Raw genomic sequence first — 25,967 nt, 5'->3', positions numbered from 1 at the left:
GGTTTATTTCATATTACTATGGTTAGCAGAAGCTAAAGGAGAGAGAAAATAGTAAAGGCAGGTGTAAGTGACTGATCCCCTGAAGAGATAAATAGCAATAGAAGAAGAAGAACAACATGAAGAAGAGAAATTAGGAACAATTGTAAGATGCTTGCAACTGGACTGATAACAGGCCAAGTTTATATAGGGGAGCAATGTATGGTAAAAGTGCTGAGAAAGGGGTAAAGGAGAAATTAGGGGAAGGGGTGAGGTGATTTTTTTATTATTACAGTGGATTTACATCTAGTAGGTTAGCCTTTAGGGTGATTTTGGGGAAGGAGTTAGGTATTTACATCTCAGTATAACATTTTGGGGGGATAACCCTCAGGGTGAAATTGGGAAAGGAGATAATTATATCTCATTACCCATTTTGGTGGGATAGCTTTTGGTGTACAGTTTCTAGGTGGCCCACAATGAGAGTTATTTATCTAGCTAATGGGATGGAAATCAGATGCCTCCAGATATGCAAGGTCAGCACAGATTGAAATAATATTTGGCATAACATTTTCCTCTATCTAATATTTCCTCCACTTCATGATTTAGGGAGTAGATAATTGGCCAAGAAGATCCAGGTTTGAGTCCTGCCCATATTCAAGTCCTGACTTGGACGAATATTCTTGCTGTGACAGAGGATAGATCATTTAACCTCTGTAAACTTACACAATATAGAAAAGGTGCCATTCTGTATTGGCAGAATTTCTTCCTGTGGGACTTGGTCTCTCCCATTAGACGCTCCTTGAGAGAAGGAACTTTTTTGTGTTTGTTGACCTTTCTTTGTGTGAAAAGTGCTTAGCATAGTGCCTGGTACTACTAGATACTTATTGTTTGTTGATTTGACTGTGAGTTCTCTCTAATCATATCATCTCAGTCTGGTCCATTATCCCTATCCTGTGGCCTAGAGCTGACTCTGATCACCTACTGTCTGTGTAATTCCTGGCTTCCTAGGGGAATAAAAGTAACCTAGGGAGAATTTTTTTTTCTTTTGATTTCACTGTGGTCAAATGGTATTGGGGAAAGAACTTTAAAAGAAAATCCCCAAACATATATACATTCCCTACTAAGGAAATACTTTCCATGTTCTACTCCTAGGATATACATAGCCCTGAGGCAGAGAAGGGAATATGTATGATTTCATTGATCATGCCTTCCATATAAATTCTACCAGTTTATGTGACCTTGGCATGCAATTTAAAAGGCACAATCAAGAATTAACAAAGCCACATTTGTGACCTCTGTCATATCCTGATCAGGAAATTCCTTTGCCTCTCTGGGCACCAGTTTCCTCATCTCTAAAATGAGGGAGTTGAACTGAATAATCTCTAATCAACTTTAAATTCCATGACCAGGAGGTCTCCTCTTTATTGTGGATAGCTCTGAGCTTGGAGAGGCCTTGTTTGGGCCCCACTCCCTTTCTCTTGAGAAAGAAATGGATAAAATAAGATGATTCATTTTACATCCCCTCTTTTCCCTGTCTGACTCTCTTTAGACCTTTGGAATCTGAAATCTGAAACTGAAGCTAAACCCAAGCTCTTCTTCCAAGCCATAGCCAAAGAGCAAAAAGAATTTCTCCTATCAAATCAAGCCAATTCAGGACTAGGGAGTTGTGGCTATAATGTTATTTTATGGTTTTTTGAAAGATTATTTCACATAAAAATTTTAATTCCCTGTGCACTTGGCCTGCAATTTAGATGTATTCTCAAGTAGGTGGTACCTTAAAGCTTGTCTAGTCCCTTAGGATTGATTAACAAGGTTTTCCTATGGAAGTGTACCTTTTTTTCTTCAAAGATAATTCTTTATTAAACTAAAAAAAAAACCATAAAATTTTCTCATGTTGGTCATGTGACCTTTTCTCTCAGCAAACCATTTCAAACCAATGCTAAAATACTAAATATTAAATTGCTTAACACTCAAATTAGTGCTTAATCATAGCACCTGAAGCCACCAAAGGTCAATTGTGACACATACTGATAACTCAGAGCTGTTTCTACAGTTGGATCTAGAACATTGCCAACCAAATTTACTGAATGCTATAGCTTCTGGGTGGTTTCTGCACTGTGTAGTTAGTACTATACCATGTCCTCACCCTTGAACCATGGAAGGGAAGAGAGAAGACAAGAGAAGTTAAAAGAAATCAGTAGAAGTTCTCAATAAGCTGGAGATGCTAAAAATCTATTTTATTGAAAGATCACTTTTCATTCATGGAGCTCAGTTAGACTGATGGTTGAATTCACATGCAGTCACTGAACTGTCCATTATGATGGAAGTCAGTTTTGCTGTTGACTATATTGGTATTAATAATGTGGCCATAATAATTGGATCACATGTCTAATCCAAAGATTAGTCTAATAAATAATTTATCATCTAGTAGATGGAGAGGATGGATGGATGTCCACTGTTGTATCACAAAGTAATATACACAGGATCTGGCAGCATTAAGGGCTTGTAGGGCTTGTAGGGCTTAGAATATGATATTCCGGAAGGCAAAAAGATCTTGGTTTACAACTAAGAATCAACTACCCAGCAAAACTGAACCTCCTCTTTCAGAGGAAAAGATGGACTTTCAATGAAACAGGGGACTTTTAAACTTTCCTATTGGGGCAGCTAGGTGGAGCAGTGGATACAGCACCTCCCTGGAGTCAGGAGTACCTGAGTTCAAATCTGACCTCAGACAAACATTACCTAGCTGTGTGACCTTGGGCAAGCCACTTAACCCCATTTGCCTCGCAAAAAAAAAAAAAACTTAAAACAAAAACAAAAACAAAAACAAACTTTCCTATTGAAACAACCAAAACTAAACAGAAAGTTAGATCTCCAAGTACAGGACTCAGGGGAACCATAGAGGGGTGGATGAGAAGGATTAATTATGAGGAACTTAATGATGTTGAACTGCTTTTATTCCTGCATGGGAAGAAAAGACTGATAACTCATATGAACCTTCTCATTTAAAACAGCAGTTAGGAGTATATCATAGACAAGATACAGAAAGGAACTGAATATAATGATATAATATAGTAAAAAGATAGAGTCAATGAGTGATAAAGGAAAGTACTGAAAGAGAATAGAGAGAGGAAGAAGGGACTAAGATATTTCACATAAGAATCAAGAAAAAAGCTTTTACAATGCTTTCATTCTCATCAGAAATGGCTCAGAGAGGAAATAACATACATACTTCATAGGGTATAGAAATCTATCTTATTCTGGAGGAAAGGGATGGGATAAGGGGGAACAGGGGAAGGGAAGGGGGGGGGGTGATAGAAGAGAGGGAAGATGGTGGGAGAGGGTACTCAGATACAACACACTTCTGAACAGGGACAGAGTGAAAGGAAAGAGAATAGAATAGATGAGAGTGGGGAGGAATAGAGTGGAGGGAAATACAGCTGTGGGAAAAATACTGAAGCAATTTCTCTGATGGCAATGATAGGGAAGGCAACTCATCCCAGAAACAGAGCATTGGAATCTAAACACAGAGTGAAGTATACATTTTTTTCCTTCCCTCACTATTCCTGAGGTTTCTCATCTCCTTTTTTTTTTTTGGGGGGGGGGGGTTATGATTACAACAAGCTTATTGTAATAATATAAAATAAATAAACAAAAAAAGTAATATGACTACATCTATAATTGAACTTGGTCTTTGATATATTTAGGACTTGAATCATATAACAAAAGTCCATTGTCAGTTTAGTTAAATTTTACCCGTTCTTTTTATGGACATAGCTAAGAATTCAAAATTCACATGAATGAGGGATTAGACTCATTTGACTTAACCAGATAGGAAAGACAGAAAAAAATCAGTGAAAGTTTTAGCTTATAATGAGGAAAATCTTTCTAACAATTAGGACTATCCAAAAAAGGAATGTACTACCCCAGGAAGCACTGCATTTTCTGTCATTATGGGTCTTCCAACTGAGGTTGGATTAATCACTCACAATCCTTCTCCTGCCAAGTTAGGTGCCATTTCCTTTGTAAGGCCGTTCTCAACCCACCAGTCCACTATCATAGACACACACACACACACACACACACACACACACACACACACACATATGTGTGTGACTGAAGGAGTATTCTCCTAGGATGTCTCCATTGTTCTTACATTCTGCCAAATATCATAACTAGTTGTGTAGACTGACTCTAAGTGTACTGCACTATTTTTTTAAATTTAAAGTAATGGGGTTAAGTGACTTGCCCAAGATTACAAAGCAAGGTAATGTGTCTGAGGTTGGATTTGAACTCAGGTCTTCCCATCTCCAGGGCTGGTATATTATCCACTGTGCCACCTAGCTGTCCCCAGAACTGCACTTTTGTATAACCTTCCCTTAGGTTAAAAGCCAATTAAGGTCAGAGACCATATCTCATTTCAGCCCCAGATGACCATGGTGCTTTGGGCATAATAGCTATTTAATAAATGATTACTGAACTTAATTGAATTGAGACAGCAAACAGACCCAAGAGATTGTTGTTCTCAGAGTAAAAAATCAGGACACATGGTCAAATAAATGATCTTATCTTTTTGTTGGTGTTCTTAACTGTATACTTTCCTTACTTAAAGTCAGGATGGACTGTCCCAATTTTATATTTTCCATGCTCAACTTCTAAGAGTTTGTTTTCTGTTGCTTCACATGAAGCATTTCAGTGGCATAGAAAAACAAAAACAAAAGGTTGGGCAAAGGTAGCAGAAAAGTGAAGGGAGGGTAGCCTAAGAGCCATAAGGAACCTTGATTATCACCTGGTCCAGCCCCATGTTTTACTGATGAGAAAATTAGGGCTCAGAAAGACTAAGCCTCTTGTCCAAGGTCATACATGTCATAGCTGGCTGAGCTAGGATGTGAAATGAGCCCTTATGTTTTTGGTTACCTACCAGAAACTGCCTACCAGAAAGCTTAGCCTGAAAAAGTCCACCCCACCAGCAATTGGAGGCCTCCTTTGACTTTCTGAGGAGGTAAAAATCTCCAGAAGGAGGAAGTTAACCAAAGATTTAAATGCAGATTTTCATCACTATCAGGTGGAATATCTGTTTGAAATTCAAATTACCAAGTGGTAACCTTTGGGCTCTCTAGGACTCTTGAGTTGAAAATTTTAATTTCAACAGCAGGGCTTTTTTTTTAAATTACAATTCAAAAATCCTTTTCAGATAAGTGGAATAAAGGTGGAATATTATGTCAAAAACAACGAATGAATGACAAAAATAATAGGTAAAAAGATCTCCAAGGTAGAAAAGCAGTCAGAGAACTTGTTATGACTTGGGATAGATTTTACTCAAAGTAATATATTTTACAATATTTGACCTTGTAAGTGATTCTGCTGGAGAAGTCGAGTTAGATTCTCAGAGAGGCCTCAGAGAAGATTCAAATCAGATTATAATATAATTGGGAAAAGCTTGACAAATCTATAAAAATGCAGTTCAACATAGCTAATATTACTTTGGAGTTTTCTAAGTCAATATGTGGCCTGCAGGGATGTTTTATTTGAATTTTATAACCCAGCTCTAAAAGAGCTATAATTTTATTTACAAGTATCTCTAATCTATAGCGTCTTTGAGAAGGTAGGTCTAGAATTTATAGAATTTTAGATACAGAGCTGGAAAAGACCTTCAGAGTTCATTTAGTCTAACTGAAGCCCAGTCTGATGAAATGATAATTTGCTAGTCACATAGCTAATAATTGTCAGAATTAGGGTTAGATCCCAGGACTTGCTAACTCAAGGTGGGGAGAGGACTGACTGAATTTGGAATTAAAGGATCGAAATCCTGGTGCAATTATTTGCAAGTCCTTCCCTTTCTCTGGGTTGGATTTTTTTTCTTCTGTGAATGAGACTCCCTCCCTCAGACTACTACTACTACTAAGAATAAGAATAAGAATAATAATGATAATAACCAAAAAACCTTTATCAAATCTATGATCTACTTCTTCATCTTCTCATAAGGCAGCAAGGTAGGATTTGAAAACAGGATATCATCATCATCATCATCATCATCCTATAGAGGTTGGGAAGATGCGTAGTTTGACCCCAGCCTACATACAAACCCCAACAGGAGAGAGCAGCTATTTCTCCTGAAATCAGACCCTGACTTCCCTCCAGTGTGTCTTTGGCTTTTGCCCTACTGGAAACCCAGTAAAGCAAGTTCCTCATTTCTCAAGTCTTCTGAACCTTGAGCTATCATATCCAGTGGCCCCTTTCCTTTGCAAAACTCTTAGGTAACAGAGCCAGGCTTTTTCAAGTATGAAAAGAGGCACTTGGAGTTCAAGGTGAAGGTTCAGGCTGGCATTGGTCACACAGAGCCCTGGTTACCTTGGAGAGAGTTACTTGGATTCCCCTCAGATTTTTCCTTTCTATACTTGGAGAAGGGGGAAGGAATCCCAAATCTCTTAAAGATAAAATCCAGAACTGGCCCCCGGTGTCTGGCAGGAGATATAAAATGAACCCATGGACCTTGACTTCCCAGATTCTTGTGCATTCACTTGAAAGATTTGTTGTTTCAAATATCTAGTTTCCAGTGTTTCATTCTCTGAATGCTGTGTGTGTGTGTGTGTGTGTGTGTGTCTGTGTGTGTCTGTGTGTGTTTAGAGCTTCCACAGTAAACTACTCTGCTACTCTGTATAGCAGATGAAAGCAGGTACCTGGAAGGAAGCTTGGGATGGGGGTGGGAGGGTAATAAGTAAGAAGGATAGTTTTTGTTGTTGGGTTTTTTTTTATTTTGGGTTTTTTTTGCAAGACAGTGGAGTTAAGTGGCTTGCCCAAGGTCACATAACTTGGTAATTATTAAGTGTCTGAGGCTGGATTTGAACTCAAGTCCTGACTCCAGGACCAGTGCTCTATCCACTACACCACCTAGCTGCCCCTAAAAAGTATATTTTTTTAAAGGAAAGAGACACAGTTTTACTGTCAGGGTCTTTGAGGAGACTCAGCTGTCCCAGCAGGAGTGATAAGACCCTGTTAACTGACTGTCCACTAATATTTCCTCTTCTCACTGGTGAAGGAATGATTGTTTCAACAGTCTTGCCATGTGGCTTAAACTCCCCTTTACTCTGACAGCAGCAGCCATATTAAATAACGTCCCCACTTTTCATTCCTGCCTTACATCTGTTCTATATCTGGCTCAGATCACTGGGGCTGGAAATCAAGGGGACCTGCTGATGTCTGATCCAGGATGATTAGAAAGAAGGTCAAGGTCTGAGAGGCCTGAAGGAGATAGACTGTCTCAAAATCTGTAGAGATATCAATTCAGCACCTTGAAGTTCACCTGCTCCCATTCATTGCAAACAGGCAAAAGAGGGGTCCACTTTTAACCAGGACCTTACTTTCAAGGAGGCAAGACAAATTTTTCTGATTCTCAATTTCAAAGACTCAGATTTCCATGAAAAATATGTAACATTTTTCTTTTAAAAGGAAAAAAAAATGAGAGGGGGTGGGGGTCAGGAGGTTGTACATCTGAGATCCAGTCCAAATTAAGCCCTGTACTAATAATAGACATACCATGCAGCTAGGAGTATGAGGCCCACTTTGTGAGGCAGCTGCTAGTAGGTTATTTCTCTTTGCAACCAACCATTCCTATCAACATGAGCCTGCATCTTTCTGTGGGTTTATCCATGAGTGATGGCAGAGTGCAGGGGAAAGAATACTGATTATGGATTCCAGAAAACCAGCTTTAAACCTCCCTCCATCACTAACTAGCCACTGGACTTGATAGAGCCAGAGGTTGGGGGCAGCTAGGTGGATAGAGCACTGGCATTGGAGTCAGGAGGACCTGAGCTCAAATCCAGCCACAGACTCTTAATAATTGCCTAGATCTGTGACCTTGGGCAAGTCACTTAACCCCATTCCCTTAAAAAAAATTTAAAGAATGATAGGTCCAGAGGTTTACACATGTAGACATAGATGGGAACTCAAAGACCAAAGAGTTCAACCATCTCATTTTACAGATGAGGAAACTAACACTCAGAGAGGTTAAGTGATTTGATTAGAACAGCAAATATTTATTATCTATGACAGTTTTTATAATCTGGGCCCTCTGACTCATCCAACCTTAGTATCCTTTTGCAGGTAAACTCAAAAGCTGGTATCATTTCTATTGGACTGTTCTTGGCAAGTCATTTTTGCCTCTCTGAACCTCAGTTTCTTTATCTGTTAAAAAACAGCGGTATTTTACTTAGAGCAGAGTTTCTTTTTGCTTTAGACCCCCTCCTTAGAATGCTTTTAAATGCATTAAATAAAATATGTAAGATGACAAAGAAAGTCAGTTATACTGAAATATAGTTATAAAACAACAACCAGCATAAGTTCCCAGCCTTGAGCTTAAGAACCTCTAATTTAAAAGATCTCTGAGGTCACTTCTTACTCTTCAAATCTTATTATTTGGGACTGCTATCCATAGAGTAGATCTGTTTTTCCAAATGTATTCTTTATCTTTTGCGGGAGTCCTTTCCCAATCCACCTAGTTGTTCCCTACTAAGGTGGCCACCCTCCTCTACCCTGCTACATAACTTATATGTAACTAATTATTTGCATGTTTTCTCTCCCTTTAGAATGCAAGCTCCTAGAGAGCAGGAACTGCATTTACCCCTTTTTACCCTCAGTGTTTATCACTGTTCTTTGTGCAAAGTTGACACTTAATAAATGTTTGTTGATTGGTTAGTTGGTAGATTAACCAGATAAGAACTGATTCACTCTTAGGAGCAAGAACTCCGCTGATGATCCCAAACTTCTATATAGCCGATCTGTAGATCCATTATAGGGCCCTCTCCAAGTACCTTCCGGGTATTTCTTGCTTTACGGCTTTACAAGTCTGGGTCCATCCTGGAGTTGAACAAGTTTTGCTTCAGATAGGTGGTCAGACTTAAAGAGGCTATAACTAGGGAAGGGTAACACTTCACCCATAAGGGAATATGAAGAGGATATGACCTATATAATTCAATTCAATTTGATAAGCATTCATTGAATGCTTAAGAACTACACTAGTCCTGGGAGAGCAAAGAAAACAAAACAAAACCCACCAAGAGCCCTAGACCTCCTGAAGCTTAGGGAAGTATACACAGATAAGTTAATAGAAAATAATTATGAAGCAATTTAGGGAGGAGAGGAGGGAATGCATTAACCATTGAGGGAAATGAGGTGGCTGGCCTAGCTGGCCTCTAATCCTTGTTCCTGTGATCCTAAGTAGATGCCTCACTTACAGTTAGGAAGTAGAGATCTTAGTGAAGTAAAAATTGAAATGGTTAACCATTTGGTTAACCCCGAAGTTTTATAGGACTAAGTTGGCTTAGTGAGATCTGCCATCCCCCTGCTGCTTCTTCCTTATTCCTAAAAAGGTCTCTTTAAGCATGACCCTGGTCATTGAGAAGCTGGATGAGGTGTTGCAAAACTTTGGTTTTACCATATTCTGAGTAGCTCTAGATAGTGAAGGAGAGGTGATGAAAAATTATCCAAGTGAGCGCAATACAAAATAAATCCTTTTTGAAAAAGTAAATATAAGGGGCTGCTAGGTGGTGCAGTGGATAGAGCACCAGCCCTGGAGTCAGGAGTGCCCGAGTTCGAATCCGGCCTCAGACACTTAATAATTACCTAGCTGTGTGGCCTTGGGCAAGCCACTTAACTCCATTTGCCTTGCAAAAACCTAAAGAAAAAGTAAATATAATTCCCCCATAATTCCTTCGGGAAGGAGGAAGAGAAGGCTTATAGATCTTTAAATTAAACAATAGGCTGGTGAATCTTGGGGTAGAGCTAGAAGCTACCTCAGAAGTCACTCCCTTATTTTATAGACGAGGAAACTAGGTGATATGGCCAATGTTACACAGTAATTACAACTTCTTAAAGTTACCATCCGGAATCCTGACCTTGACTAGCTATTTCAAATTCAAATGGCCCGCCAAAGAATCTGCATCACAATGACACCGTGGTGGGGGGGCTTCTTTGTTCCCCTTTTTATATATTTAGAAATTTTACCTCCAAGGGGGCCATTCCTATCCAGGAGCCCAAGATCATACCAGTTAGTATATAAGTCAGACTCCGATCGATCTTGTGACTTCAAAATTGGTGCAGCGTTCTTATTAAGTCACTTTATTGCATTCTGAAATCTCTGTCTCCCTCTCTTTGTGTTCGTGTGTCTTTTACTTTCTTCCTTTCCCCCCCAATCTCGCTTCCCTCCCCACCCCCACAGAAGGCAGCTTTTCAGTCTTTACCTGGTTCCCACGGCATAGATGCCTTTTACTTTCTTTCTCAATCCCTCTGTCTCCTTTCTCCCCCTCTCTTTTTCTCCCCCTGCCCCTCTGCTATCTATGTATCCGTCCAGTCATTTCATGTTAACATCAGACCCTCCAGATCTCACTCATTAAAAGCCGGCTTGTGGGGGGGACTGTCCCCCGTGACTTGGGACCCCCGGGAGCGCGCCACGGCCCTGGTCCCGCGGGAGTCCTGGCCTCCCCTGTGCGTCCGCAGCTCCGGGCACAGTCCGGGGAAACAAAGTATCTGGGAAAGCCGAAGCCAAAACAGACGCGCTCAAAGGCAGCTAAAAGGGGGGTTCTAAGGTTCGGGCACCCCGGGGCGATCTGGTTTTAAATTTGGGGAAAATTTGGGAAAAAGTGTTCACGGTGGTTGCGCTAAGAGTGGTCCTCAAAGGGCTCGCCCGTTGCCTTAAGCCTCCTGCCCTCGGCAGCTTTGTTTTGAAGGGGGAACCCGGGGGGACCCCCGCCCCCTCCCCGGCTCCACAAGTGAGGAGACGAGCGGATCCTGCCCCCCGCAGGGGCCGGACCGCCTGGAGGGGGTGGGCTGGCCTCGGGGGGCTGGAGGGGGTGGGCTGGCCCGGCCTGCCCCCCCCTTCTGGAGCCCGAGGGAAGCTGCCACAGGGCAGAGGGGCCGGGAAGGGCCCCGAGGGCCCGCGCGGATCGCCGGCCTGTGCCCCAGGGACCAGCCTTTGTTCCAACCTGCGCCCGGGACTTAGCGGCGTGGACCTTGGCTGCCACTCTCCGGGAGGGCGGGGGGAGGGGGAGGAGGGCAAGATCCTACCTGCCGCCGGCCGGCCTGCCCGCCCGCTGTCTGCGGGGCCGCCGGCCGCGTCCCATTGGATGCCTGGAATACTTTGTGCACAAGTCATCGTGGATGCCGAGGCCCCGAGCGCGCAGCAGATGCGCCTCCGTGGCCTCGCCGAGCGCAGCCCCGCCGCGCCGCGCGCTCCTCCTCCGGGGGCCGCGCGGGAGGCGGCCGGGCCCGGGGCGCGCGATGTGCCTGATGCCCGAGGCCGCCGCCACGGCCTTCCTCCGCAGCGCCTGCGCCCCGAGGCTGCCCCCCTTCTGCCGCAAGCTCGGCGCCTGCCGCCTCACCCGCTGCTGCGCCCGCTCGCCAGGTAGCCCGGCCCGGCCCGGCCCGGCCCGGCCCGGCCCGGCGCGTGCGGCCCCGCCAGCCCGGCCCCGCCAGCCCGGCCCCTCCCGGCCTCGGCCTCCCTGACTCTCTCTCTCTCCTGTCTCTCTCTGGCTCTCTCTCTCTCTGTCTCTCTCTCTCCCTCTCTCTCTCCTCTTTCTCTCTCTCCCTCTCTCCTCTTTCTCTCTCTCATTGTCTCTCGCTCCCTCTCTGTCTCTCTCTGTCTCCGCTCTCTCTCTCTCTGTCTCTCTCTGTCTCTCTCCCTCTCTCCTCTCTCTCTCTCTCTCTCTCTCTCTTATTGTCTCTCTCCCTCTCTCTCTCTCTCTGTCTCTCTGTCTCCTCTCTTTCTCTGCCTCTGTCTCTTTCTGTCTTTCTGTGTGTGTCTCTCTGTGTGTCTGTGTCTGTCTGTCTCAGTCTCTGTCTCTCTCTGCCTCAATCTGCCTAGAACTGTCTCTGTCTCTCTCTGACTATCTCTGTCTCTCTCGTTTCTGTCTCTTTTTCTGTCTGTCTCTCTTTCTCTGCCTCTGTCTCTATCTGTCTTTACCTCTCTCTGCCTCTCTGGGCTGGTCTGTCTCTGTTTCTTTCTTTATATTTCTGTCTCTGTTTCTATGTCTCTCTGACCCTCGCTCCTTCTTTCCTTTCTTCCTTTCTTTCTCTTCCTTTCTGTTTTTCTTTCTTCTTTCAATCTCTTACATTTTCCCTTCCTTTCTTTCTATTTTTCTGCTTCCTTCCTTTCTCTCTCTCTCTCTCTCTCTCTCTCTCTCTCTCTTTCTTTTGAAAGTTTAATACATTCCTATCTACTTTTTTCTCTTGTCCTCCATCTCTCCTCTTTTCTTCATTCTTTATGCCTTTTTTTTCTTTGCTAGAGGAATACAGCTGGTTGGGGGGTGGTAGAGATGAGCTGTTTGGGGATGGGGGAGTGGAAAGGGTAATCCTGGGAGTTAACCTCGTGTCCAGCTCTATTTGCTTTGGCACTAGATTTAGATCAGAAGAATTGAGTTCAAATTCTGGCTTGACTATTTAACTAGGTGTGTGACCTTGGGCAAGTCATTTTCACTTAGTTTCCTCAGTTAGAAAATTGGGAGTGAAGAAGTTGGAATGATTAATTCCTTAAAATCCTCTTTTTTTCCTGCTATAAATCTGTAATATTGTAGTCTGAGAGCTGAGGTTGTGCAGCAGGAAGGAGGATAAAATGGGGGGGGGAGTCACCTGGCAGATAAATAAATGTGAAATGTGGCTGCTTTGAAATGTGTGAGCTTCGTAGGAGGAGCCATAGCTCGGACCCTGGTCTGCATCCATGTGCTGGGCTCACTGGCCTGCAGACACACTCGGCCACCCTGGCCCTACAGACATCTGCCCGGCTACCTGTGCTCTTCATTCTGGTGAACACGCAGGACAAGTGTCAGTGGAACTGTCAGTGACGGTGGAGGGGAGGGGTACATGCATGGGTAATATATAGAGTGGACTCAGACATTTTTAGAGGCATCTGGAGGTGGGAAGGGGGGGAATGGCAGTAAAGGGGGACTCGGCTTGAAAGGTACACCTCCCAAGGATCTGGACATGAGAAACTGTCCTCAAGCTTCCTCTGAGTTTTTGATTCTGGGGGTGTTGTCTGTTTATCGTCCTGGGGCTGGTAAAAAAAAAAGAACCCCCCCCCCTTGGTAGAATGTTCTCAGGGGGAAAAAAGAAAATTCGGAAGGAAAATGTTTTTACTGCCCACTGCATGTCTGAACAGCACCAGTGAATGTATGGGCATTGTCAGGCTAATGATGGTGGGAGAGCTATTCAGGCCAGGAGGAAAAGAGCTGGTTTGTCGAAGTTGCTGAGAACTTGTTTTCCTGGTGAAGAGACAGCTTCGGGAGGAAATGGAAAAATGTCACCTCCTTCCTCCCCCCACCTCAAAAAATGTGGTGTGGAATCTCGTTGGCCCTCAGGTGGGTTGAAGGGGGCTGGCCCTACCCACTTTCCAGACTTGCTCTGCAGCACTCCAAGCCTCTACTTTACAAAGAGGGCAAAGATGTGGGGACCTCTTTAGGGGTTAATCTCTACCAGGAGAGGGGTTTGCCAGGTGCTTGGAAAACCCTGCCTTTGCCAGGGGGACTATTTGAATGGAAGAGGGAGACAGCTGAGGCAATGCCCTGAGGAATTTCAATAGGTTTATCCATGAGTACGGTGGTTTGCCAAAATCCATATGGTGTCAAGAACTGGTGGTTTTGTGTGGTGTATTTTTTTTTTCTTAGCGTAGGCTGAGACCTCGAGGAATAGGCAGGATTGGCTGGGTTTCCAGGGTTTCAGAGTATGCCACTGGAACTGATTTCTGGCTGGGATCTCATTTGTCAAGTCTGCCAGGGCCTTTGAGGTAACTCACAAGTCACCAGTGGTTTGTTTGTTTTTTGGGGGGGGTTGGTTTTTTTTTTTTAATTTCACCAATGAACTCTGCCAGGCAGCATTGTAACCCTCAGGAAAGAGGGGGGAGGGAGGAAAGGAGAGCAACCTTCAAGGTCACGTAACTGTGGAACACAGACTCTGTCTGGACAACTGTAAACTGGATTTCCTCACTCCTTTATCCCGTCTCCCTTCCCACCCCCACCCATTAAGGCCATTGCAAATGAAACCAGCTGTTAGGACTGGAGCTGGGGTGGGGCTACTTGTGGGTACCTAGTATGGAAGAGACCCCAGGTCTTACAACAAAGTCTGTTAATAAAAACTAACTTTCAGATTTGCAGACGACTTCATATATTGCCTAATAAAAACCCTCTAAAGCAGAACTGCATAGGTTTATTACAACCATTTTACAGATGACGAAACTGAGATTCAGAAATGTATGGCGATTTACTCAAGGTTATATAGCCAGTGTCAGAAGGAAGAATTGAACTCAGATCTGTTCTTTCTACTGCATCATGCTGCCTCACCTATTCTAAGTTGGCTATGGAATGAGGGATCCCCTGGGTTTTCAGCATGGAGTAGGGAAAGGTACTTATCTCCTTTGTTGGAGCATGCTTTTTTGACAAAAATAAGGACTCTCCCCCACACACACGTAACAAAACCATGAGCTCCCCCATGTAGCAGGAGTGTAAGGGAAGAGAGGAACAAATATTAATCACATGCCTATTCTGTACCACTCACTGTGGTAAGTACTTTGCAAATATCTCATTGATTTCCACAACAGTCTGCAAGGTAGATGCCATTAGTCCCATTTAACAGTTGAGGAAACTGAGGTAAACTAAAGTCAAATGACTTGCTCAGGGTCACACAGTGACTAAGACTGGATTTGAACTCATCTTTCATGACTTTGGAGCTATCATTCCATCTACTGTCTTAACTAGGGGTAAAATTGTCCCTCAGTAAAGTGTTCTGATGGGGAACTGAGTTTGAGGCTACAAATCTGCTCAGTATAGGAACAGAGCTGACAGTAACAGCCCAAAATTTCCTGGCTGTCACCCAAAGTGAGACTTTTCCTATGTGGACTCCAGATTGCTTCAATGACTTCTCTAATTTGTGGTTTGGGTTTAGATGTTGTCTCTTTTCTTGTTTCAACTCTCCCTGAAAGGAATAAATGTCTGTCTCTTAAAGGAGAAAACAAACAAGCAAACTCTCTATCAAATCTCACTCCACTTCTGTCATTAATCATGCCTGACAGGGGTTTGAGTTTTTCCACTTATGTAAAGAGAAAATAAATTCACAAATAATAACAATGATGGTAAGCAATTTGAGTGACAAATTCTTTACAGCTGGCTGTAAAGCAGACTCCCTTACTTTGGGAACGGAATCTGTTCTTGTCTCTTAATTCCAGCCCTTTCAGGAGGGGAAAAGAGGAATTACAGAGCCAAGACAATTTAAAAAAAAAAAAGGAAAGGGGTCCTCTCGTGCTAGAGGTGGGAGGAGAAAATTCTCAGACATTAGGGAAGTGACTCCATGACAAGGAAGAGAATAAGATTTGAGTGATGGAATTCTGTGCTAAATCATCAGCCTCAATTTCACCTCTAGAGCCATCTGGAAAATTAAACTTTGGTGGATATAGAGGATAGATTGGTGAGAGAAGAGACTTGAGGTAGAAACGCCAATTAAGTTATTACAATAGTTCAGGAGAGAGTCTGAATTAAGTTTAGGGTTGGAGAAGTCAAGGGAAGGAGACTAATTCTAGAGATATTTTGGAGGTAAACTCAAGATTTGTAAACAAGAGACTTTATGGGCAGAAGGGAGGGGAGTATGTGAACCTTTGTGACAGGAAAGATGCTAATACTCTCTACAGACAGGAAAATTCAAAAGAGATAGCAGGGGTGTAGGGGAGGGCAAGAAGAGGAGAAAATATTCTCGTTTAGACATGGCATGGTGATTGTGAGATACCTACAATGCAGCCAGTTTGGAATGAGTTCAGGAAAAATTAGGACACATATATAAAAGTTACTCATCCTCCCCTCCCAAAAAATTCCCTCCTTTGAATCCATTTTTACTTTATTCATCTGGATCTATGTTTAGCTAACTGAATGGGATGTTTTTGATTTACTGGCTGTGACGTGCTGACTTGGGACAAATCTTATTTTGAATGACCTTAGATTTTTTTTAACCTTCAAATGGATGTTAGTTCTTTTTTTTAAGGTTAGTCACTAACCAGCAAGACTAGAAAAAAAATCATTGTGTGCCTGGTTTTAAAGTTTGAGACATTTCAAGTACAACTTCTAACTGGAGGCCTTTTCTTATTTTTAGTGGTTGCTGGTATTGCTCTACTCCTTCCATAATGACTGAGTGTGTATTTTGTATTTATCTTTATGTGTACATACACACACACACACACACACACACACACACACACACATCAAAAAAAAAAAACCACATAACAATGTAAGTTAGAGGTCCAGGTCTGCTTTGTTTTTGTCTCTATCTCTAGCACTTAGTCACCCTAATAGAGCCTAAATGCTTGTTCAATGAATGATTGAATGAATGAACCCCAAATATTTCATTATGCCTCTCATGCCACTTTTTACATTTTACTTTTTGTAAACAAGATTTTATTGAGGCCATTGTTTTTACAGCACTATAATTTGCCTGCTTTAGTGGAGTTCTTTGTATATTTATCTTATCTCCTCTATCATTTATCTTATCTCCTCCATCTAGGGGAGACTTTTACTGGTATACAAAACTTTCACTAGTATTTACTTCTAACTTAAAACCGATAAACATAAAACTAACTTTCCTTCTTCCTCCTCACTCAGTCCTGATTCATTGTGGAAAGTGGAATGACTTGTAAGAAAGAGATCCAGGAATTTACTACCTATGTAAATTGGTAGAGAAGCAAGCCAGTTTCCCTATCTCTATGCCTATTTTCACTTTGTCATAAATAAAAGGGTCAGACTAGGGAATTTTTTAGGTTCTCTCCAGGTCTTTTCCATGAAAAGTCTTAATGCCCTATTCAGAACTGGTTGGCAAAGGAGGACAGCTGGAGAATTCTGAGAGTTTGACTGTTCTCTGGATAGTAGAGTTTGGATTAGAAAATATTGATGTACATTTCTTTTGTCCAGCCACAAAATAGCAATTAACCCTTCAAATGTCCTCATGAATTTGCATTTCAAATAGTCCAGACACCCAGACTTAATTCACCCATGCTTCCAAAGTCCTTTTCAAATCCCAATAACTAATTAAAGGACCCAGGAGGAAATGGGGAATGATACCTTCTTCCATTAGGTACTCTGCTGAAAGTCTTCCCCCCACTTTTTAAATTAAGTCCTGAGAGAAAGATAACTTCTTCCCAAGTAGATGCACCAACCCTACTTGGGCAGGGTGGGGGAGTCAGTATCAGCTAAAGCACTGCCATCTATTATGGGAAGGCTTCTCTGATCTCTTCTGCCAGTGCCTTCCCTTCCCCCTCTGCACCATAATCTTACATTTACATTGCATATGCTTTATATATTTATATGAGTTGTCCTCCACCCTCCTCAGATGAATTTAAGTCCCTTGATGAACCAGAAGATTGTTTCATTTTTGTTTTTGTAGTCCCAGCTCCTAGGAAAGAGTATCACATAGCAAGTACTTAAAGTTAATTGATTGATTGATTCCAAATGATGTCTTTTGTCTTGGAATGAAGGGCAACTAGAATGGGGTTAGCTCTGTCTGTAAATGTCCCCAGCCTGGGAAATTGTTATCATGGCAGTCATTTGCCATGTTTTTTGTTTCTTGAATCTTTTTGATTTATAATAGCAACATCAAAGTGTTGCAAACCTCCAGGACAATTTAATATATTACTTATGATATTCGATAATTATTTACTGCTTGTAGTACCATTAAAGAATTTTTAGCATGAATACTTTGAACCACTGTTACAAAATCCCAAAGGACTCATGAATCAATAAAAGGGAATCCCTGGAGCAATAGATAGTGGTGGATTTGGAATCAAGAAGATCTGAGTTCAAATTCTTCTACCAATCACTAGCTGATTGATTCTAGGCAAATCATTTAACTTTTCTTGCCTCAGTTTCCTCTGTAAAATGAGAGATTTGAATGACCTCTAAGGTCTCTTCCACATCTTTCTGTCACTGATCCTATGATAATTATCCTATATTTTTAGATTCACAAATGATACTGTGAATTTTAATTCACAATAATTATTTGATTAGGTTGTGAAAGTATTATTTACTTTTTGGAGTGGAGTGAGGGCAGAGCTGGAATCTGGTTCCGTTTCCCCTATATCATGTTGGTCCCAAAGTTTTGAAACAAACTTTTAAACAATTTTTATCATACTAAGGAAAAAGCAAGCACAAAGGACTTAGAGCTAGAAAAGAGGTTAGAGGTCATCTAATTCAAGCCCCTCATTTTTACCCAGAGAGGTTAATTATTTTCCCAAGGTGATAAAATCAGAAATGGACAGTGAGGTTTCTACTCATTTTCTATTTTAAGGGCCAGTTTCTTGCTACTACGGTTTGTTTGTTGTTCAATTGTCTCAGTCATGTCTAATGCTGTGATCCTAGCAAATACACTGGAGTGGTTTGCTATTTCCTTCTCCAGCTGATTTTTACAGAAAAGGAAATTGAGGTAATAGTGATAAGTGACTTGCTTAGCGTCACACAGCTTTGAATTTAGGTCAGCTTTGAATTTAGGAAGATGAGTCTTTCCAACTCTAGGCCCTGCATTATACCACCCATTATTTACCCATTACATTTTCCAAATTGTTAAAATTCTGTACTCTTGTGATTCTTGTCCATCTTATTTTATGTGTTTCATGAAACATACATTTTACATTTGTGTTTCCAGTTCATCCAGTAGTAATTTCTGAAGAATCTACTCTTGGTCTTTTCATGAATGTGATTAATTCACATGAATGTGAATGTATTTTTGTAGAAACTTTATCATTGATAATATTGACAACCCAATTATTTAACTGTTTTGCATGGTCAACACAAGGAAGACTGTGAAAATAATGACAAAAAATGTTTTTTCTTTGTAGCTCAGGAAACCAGTAAACTCATTCTGGATTAGATTGGCCAAATAATTTATAGAAGCAATAGACCTTAAAATCATGTCCTTTAATCCTGTGTCCCAGTTGATGATTAATACCATGATAGCAAGAGAGGTCCTAGTATTAAGGCTAGAAATTTTGTCATCAGAGTTTTTAAGGGTCAGATTAGTTATTTTAATTGATATATATTTTGACATCACTTACATTTCATCTTTCCCAAAGACTAGCTCTTAAAGCAAAGAATTTAAAAAATAAGAAGAGAAAAACAAATTAAGAAAAACAGTCAGTATTTCAGTGTTATATGCAATGCACTATATTTATCAGCCCCTTCCTACTTCTGCAAAAGAATAGAGCCAATATGTCTTGCTCATTTAATTTTTGTATAAAAAAGAATAACCTGAAAAACTCACTGAACTACTCAGCACTCTTGCCTTTCTGAACTGATTGTCTTTTGCTTAAGCGTGCCTTTTGTTTTAATATCACATTCATTTCTAATTTTATTCTTTTTCTTTCTCTATCCTTGTAAAATGATTTTAAAGGCAGAAAAAAATCAAAAACAAAAGCAGCCATCATCCTCAATATATATCATTCATGGATTCTTTTTAACATTAATTTCTTCTTCAGAGAACTAGTTCAGCAAATCAGTGAATTCTTGCACTCCTTTTATATGTGTTTCACACAAATGTTTCACACAAATATTGACTCCCTCCACCCTTCTCAAGTAGGGTTGGTGCTTCTACTTGGGAAGAGTTATCTTTCTCTCAGGACTTAATTTAAAAAGTGGGGGCTTTCAGCAGAGTACCTAAAGGAAGAAGGTGTCATTCTCCATTTCCTCCAGGGTCTTTGGTTTTTTTTCCCAATCTAAATAACCTTTTTTTTTGTCTAAATAACCTTTTTGAGAGATAAAGAGAATTTAGGGAAATCAAAATAATAATTTGCCCAATTTCAGGCTAATAAATTCCCAGAATCTCCCTTTTGGAATGTCTAGTCCAATTAATATAAGAACAGGAAACCCCTCTAGAACAGCAATGGTGCAATGATGAGTGATCATCCCATTGGAAAATTACTGAGAAACTTTATTAACAAACAGTACTCATAGTGCTGCTTGACTAATATGTCCTAAATCCAGTGGCCCCAGGGTATGTTTATTATAAGCTGGTTTGGTCAATGAGTTAATTTAGGGTGTGAGCAGGTTTGGGTGGGGGGGGACCCAGTATCAAAATAAATGAAAAGTTTAGTTAGAGAAGAAAACTTCTGGGTACAGTATGAAAAGATTTAGGTTCAGGATGCCAGGGGTCCAAACTCCAAAGCCCATATAGGTCATACTGAGAAATTAGATAATAATTCCCAAACCATCTTGCTCATCATTTTATGTAGTGCAGTAGTATTCCATCACAATCTTATGCCACAACTTGTTCAATCATTCTACAATTAATGAACATCCCCCTTGTTTTCCAAATCTTTATCATCACAAAAAGAGCTGCTATGAATATTTTTGTACATATAGATCCTTTAACCATTTTTTTTTATCTCTTTGGGATACAGATAGAGGTAATGCTGAGTTAAAAAGTTAGTTTTAGAACTCTTTGGGCATGGTTCCAAAATAGTTGGATTAATCCACAAATCCACCAATAATGCATGAGTGTTGTAGTTTTTGGACATCCCCCAGCATTTGTCATTTTCTTTTTCTGTCATGTTTGCCAATCTGATAGGTGGTGAGGCAAACACACACACAAGCACATATATGTATATACAAAGTTGAAAGATCTCTTGCTGAGAACCCCTTATTAGTGGATACTAGCTCAGAGTCAGTAAGATCTAATTGCCAGTCCTTACTGAGATACATACCAGATGTTGACCTTGGGCAAGTCACTAAGCTCTGATTCAGTTTCTTCAATTGTAAAATGAGAACAGTCATAGCATCTACCTCTTGGGGCTATTGTGAGGATCAAATGAGATAAAACATGTAAAACACTTTGCAATAATATTTTAAAACACTGTCCATAGTTTGGTGTCAACTTGCCCTGTCCATTTTCCTAGGACTGAGTCACATGTAGATAGATACATATGGGAGAAGATTCATAAATAGCCATTAATGACATCTACAAATAACATCTTCCAGAAAAGAAAGAAGGCACCAAGTATTATGTTTAGTGTCTCCACCCTGGCCCAAGATTAATAGAGAAAAGGATTGGTCTTGATAATTATAATGCCAGCTTCTGTTTTTAGATACATTACTGATAGAAGGGATGGCAAAACCATCTAGTTCCCTTTCCTCCCTCCACCTTGGCTCCCTGCTTTATGCGTTTTTAACTAGCAGGCATTTATTTACCTTTTATTAAGAGAATTTCAGTTCCTTTATCTTTTAAATTTTTAGCTAAGAAGCATTTATTTTTCTTCCCCTCCCCAATTAAGAAAAAAGAAACCTCCCCCTAACAAGTATGCATAATAAAGCAAAACAGATCCCCACATTAGCCATATCTAAAAATGTATATCTCATTTTACATGTTGAGTCCTTCTACTCTCTTTGGGTAGGTATGTAGTATTCCTCATCATCAGTCTTCTGGAATGATGTTTGGTCATTTGTTCATTGTGTTGATCAGAGTTCTTAAGTATTCTAAAGTTACTTGTCTTTAAAATGTTGTTGCTTTTGTATGTAATTCACTCTGTATCAGTTTATCCAAGTCTTCCCAGGTTTCTCTGAAACAGTAAACAGTCATTATTTCTTATGACATAATAGAATTCTATTTCATTAATAGAGCATAATGTGTACAGTCTCCAACTGAAAGGTTTCCCTTAGTTTCCAGTTATTTGCCAATGCCAGCAAAACTGCTTTAAATATTTTTTGTACGTTTGGGTCATTTGTTTCTTTCTTTGGTCTCTTTGAGTGTATCACTAAGTCAACAGATAGGCATAGTTCAGTTACTTTTGGAAGCATAATTTCAAATTCTTTTCCAAATGGCTGAGCTACTTTAACAACTCTACCATAAAGTCATAGTTTTTTTTTTAAATTTACGAAGAAACTTATCCTGAAATAGTTCTATGAATATTGGATCGATGTGCAAAGGAATAATAATTCTTATTATAAGTGCATCAAAGTAATCGAATCTAATATCAAAGGCTTTTTTTAGCCCATTACAGTTGGATGATTTTAATAAATTCCATTTCTTTTTATGAAGTTCTGCAAGTGAGGCTAATTTCTCTTTTATAGTTCAATGAGTTTTCCTTGGTTCCAAATTAACATTTCATTTTCTATGAAGTTTTCTTGTGCCCTGGCATTCTTTTTGAGTTTTTTTTTAAATTCTATATGCTACAGGGCTCTGATATAATAATTGCTTATTAAATTGAAGTTTAAAGCATTTTAGAATTCTTTAATAGAATTAAACTTTAGCAAATTTTTGCAAAATACCTCAAAGTCCAGTCATCCAGCTAATACTAATTAAGTTGCTGCTACATGGTACTTGACATGCCATTCTTCATCCCTCTACCTAAAGCAAATTATTTTGTAATATGAATCTGTCTCTTATCAGCCCACTTCACTTATCCTATATAATAAACGCATATACAAAATAACCTTTATGCAAGTCTTAAAATATATGAAAATGCAAATATATTAGATATGGTGCTATGATAATAAGCAGAATTATGGAGAATGAAAAATAAAGTTAATAATAAAGTATGCATAGGACTATTCAGTAAAGTTAACATAGGTGTGCCATATGTTGCCTTTTTCCCACTCAGTGCATCTAACCTTTATCACTGGTAGTTAACTATGTAACTTTTTTATGAAATTATTGAGAGAGTTGGACCATGGCTCTCTTTTTTTTCCTTGTCTATCTGATGATATCAAGAAATATTATACTCAACTGGTTTTTGAACTTTTAAAAATCTTGGAAGTTTTTGGATTTATATTTTCAATATAGGAAAAAAATTCATTTAAATGATGAAATTCTTCCAGCTGTTTTGCAGTTGAACTTTGACCTTTGCTTCCAAAGTTTCCTTTTCTTCTTCTTCTGCAAACTTTACATCTAGCATTTCAGTTAGATCCTCATTCCACAGTTCTTTGTGAAACCCAATCAGCTCCTCCACATCACTCATCCACTTGTAGCTCCAATTCTTACACTAATTTTACAATCTTGTTACTCCTTTGAATGTTTCATCTTTATCAAATATAGTAGAACAAACTACTGGGCACACTTTATACCCCCAAATTTTCTGTTACATCTTCTCATGTCTTAGCAATATCCTGGATTACCTAGTAAATTTCATGGGATTTCCAGAAATCTCTCAATGTAAAGTTCTCTGCATCCAAAGCTAAAGTTGCCTGGCAAATGTAGAAATTTGCAATCACTCCTTGATTCACTGGTTGTAATGTGGTAGTATTAGAGGAAAGGTAGAAGACTGACATTTTCTTTAAAATCATCCCTATGGGGAGGGTGACCTTGGGGCATTATCAAAAAATAAGTAGACTTGAAAGGAAGTTATAAACATTACAAAACTTCCGAACTTGGGAAAGAAGATGTTCAATAACCATTGTTCAAGGATGATAAGAGCTAATCATACCTTAGGGTTAATGAAATAATGCTGATTTCTTTTTGTACTCTAGGATTTTTTGTATGGTGCACAAAAATATGTTTCAAATTGCAAATCCCAAATATATTCCCTCCTAGCTGGAGTGACTATTTTTATGGCCCAGCTTAGGTTTTTTCCTTCCCTGAAGTGTAGGCTTGAGATGACAAAATAAGTTGGTTTCTTCTATATTAAAGATTTGCTCTGTTAAGTTTAGAGAGCTTCATCTATCATTATCATCATCATCATCATCATCATTATTATTATTTACAGGAGCTAGGAACTTCTTTGATGCTAGCAGACTCTCCCAATACTTAACACTTTATGAAATCCTGCATAATTTTTAGATTTTTTAAATCATGCAAATGAACCACTTCTTGCTGTAAGTGGGTCTGTGAAATGTAGATCTTCAAAGAAACTTCTAGTCTTGCCTTGAATTGTCACCAAGCTTAAAGGAATAGTCTTCTAGTTGCTCTTCTATCACATAAATTTTTCTTCATCTCTAGGATTGCACCTCTTTAAGTTGACTTCTTGCAAACACTACCTTTTGTGTGCTACTTTATGGAGAAACATCCTTCACTATGGCAAGACTTACATTCAAACAACATCAATGACAATTTTATCTTTTTTTCTAATTATTTTCATTTTAACTTGTATGTGTGAGGTAGTTCACTTTTCCCCTCAGGAGCGTATTTGCCACCAGCCATGGTGAAACCTAGAGGAGTAGTCAAGAAGTATGAGTATTGAGAAAAGGCCATTAGGTTTGTCAATTAAGAGATCACTAATGAATTTGGAAAGAACAGTTTTGAGCTTGGAAGTCAGATTGAAAAGCACTAAAATGAGAGAGGAAAGTAGAGACACCTATTGTAGATAGCCTTTTTAAGGAGTTTGGCAATGAAAGGGAGCAGACAAATAATAACTAAGAGATTGAATGATCAAGCAAAGGTTTTTGAGGATGGGGAGACATATGTATATAGGCAGTAAGGAAGCTGCCAGTTAACAGGGAGCAATTGAATGTTAATGAGAGAATAATATGTCTTTTATTTTTTAAGAAGACTGTAACATCATAGAGGGCATCCCATGACAATTTGTGTGAGGGAGTGCTGTGCTAAGTCACCAGCCTTACTTTCTCCTTCAGTCATCTGGGTCCAGTGTCCAGATAAAAATCAGGATGACTAGAGGATATGAGGCAATCAGGATTAAGTAACTTGTCCAAGGTCACATAGCTAGTGAGAGTCAAATGACTAAGGTCGGATTTGAACTCCCATCCTCCTGACTCCCAAGGTCAGTGTTCTATACACTGTTTCAACTAGCTGCTCATAGTAAGAAAAATAGAGATAATACCTCTATCTGTTGGAAAAGTCAGGATGAAAGGGGATCATGTGTACATGAAGAGGAGATTCTTCAGTGAGGAAAAGAGTCATCTCTATACATGAGATAAGGGTAGCAGATGAGATTGTGGCAGAAGACATCTGGGTGATGTCAAAGAGGGAACTCTAAGAATAGTCTCAATTTTTTCAGTGAAATATGAGTCAAGGTTCTCAGCTGAGAGGGCTGGGAAAGGGGGAGCTGTGGGAGATTTGAGGAAGGAAGAAAGTTTTGGAACAGCCTTTGTAGTGAATACAATAATGAGTTAATAAGGAAGACCACAGTGGGGGGCCAATTGAAATTATATAACATAAACTTATAGTGTATTCAGCACTGTTTCATGAACCAAAAAGTTCAGTTACTAAGACATTACCAAAATCTGTTGTAAAGATACATAGTGGATGGCAGAGTGAAACTGGCAGGGGATTTTTGCATCAAAAAATCTGGGGTCTAGTCTAAGCCCTGCCATTTATCACTTGTCAGATTTTGTGCAAATTATAGACTGTCAGTTTCCTGATACTATGATTACTAAGCTTCTTTCCAACTCAAAATCTATGATCTCAAAAAAAGAATACATACTTTCAGGAACCAGAAGATACAGATCTCCAGGTAAAGAGAAAAGAATATGCAGTTTGTACCTAAGCATTTATTAAGTATTAAGGATGTGTCAGGCAGGCAAGTAGGTGGTGCAGTAGATAGACCACTGGGTCAGAAAGACTTACCATCTTGAATTCAAATCTGACATCAGCAAGTCACTTAACCCTCTTTCCCTCAGTTTTCTTGTCTGAAAAATGAACTGGAGAAGGAAAGGCAAACCACTCCAGGATCTTTGCCAAGAAAACTCCAAATGGGGTCATGAAGAATAAGACGCGAAAAAATATATCACACATTGTTCTAGGTACTAGCAAAACAAATACAAAAGTGAAATAGTTCCCCCCTCAAGATGCTTACATTTAGCTAGGATAACAAGGCCTGAGAATTGAAAAGAGATGGGGGGGGCACATTTTAAAAAGAAGCCTTCTTGTTTGAATATCTGGGCCATTTGCTGAGGGTGAGACCCTCCACTGGAATGACCATTCTGGGGGTAACAATAAATGATGAATTACCTCTCTAGCCCCTGAATTTTCCATTGAGGGTTGCGAAAGCTGCTGTCAGAGGGAGGAAAGTTGCAGTCTGGTCTGTGAAATGTAGA

General features: G+C 40.1%; 1 protein-coding gene and 1 long non-coding RNA gene across 6 annotated transcripts in view; one reads left to right on the top strand and one right to left on the bottom strand.

Moving 5' to 3' along the window:
* Positions 1–11,165, bottom strand: part of LOC141521021 (uncharacterized) — a 99,422-nt gene extending 88,257 nt beyond the window's left edge. For all 3 annotated transcript variants that reach the window (XR_012477828.1, XR_012477829.1, XR_012477830.1), the window contains exon 1: positions 11,038–11,165. This is a non-coding gene — a long non-coding RNA (uncharacterized LOC141521021). The remainder of the gene's footprint in view (positions 1–11,037) is intronic.
* ARHGAP22 (Rho GTPase activating protein 22) overlaps positions 1–25,967 on the top strand; it is a 326,645-nt gene that overhangs the window by 262,946 nt on the left and 37,732 nt on the right. The gene's annotated exons all lie outside the window — the stretch shown is intronic.

Source organism: Macrotis lagotis, chromosome 4 (assembly GCF_037893015.1).
Source record: "Macrotis lagotis isolate mMagLag1 chromosome 4, bilby.v1.9.chrom.fasta, whole genome shotgun sequence".
NCBI lineage: Eukaryota > Metazoa > Chordata > Mammalia > Peramelemorphia > Peramelidae > Macrotis > Macrotis lagotis.
Note: the sequence above shows the minus strand (reverse complement) of the source record. Positions and strands in the feature narration are given on the sequence as shown.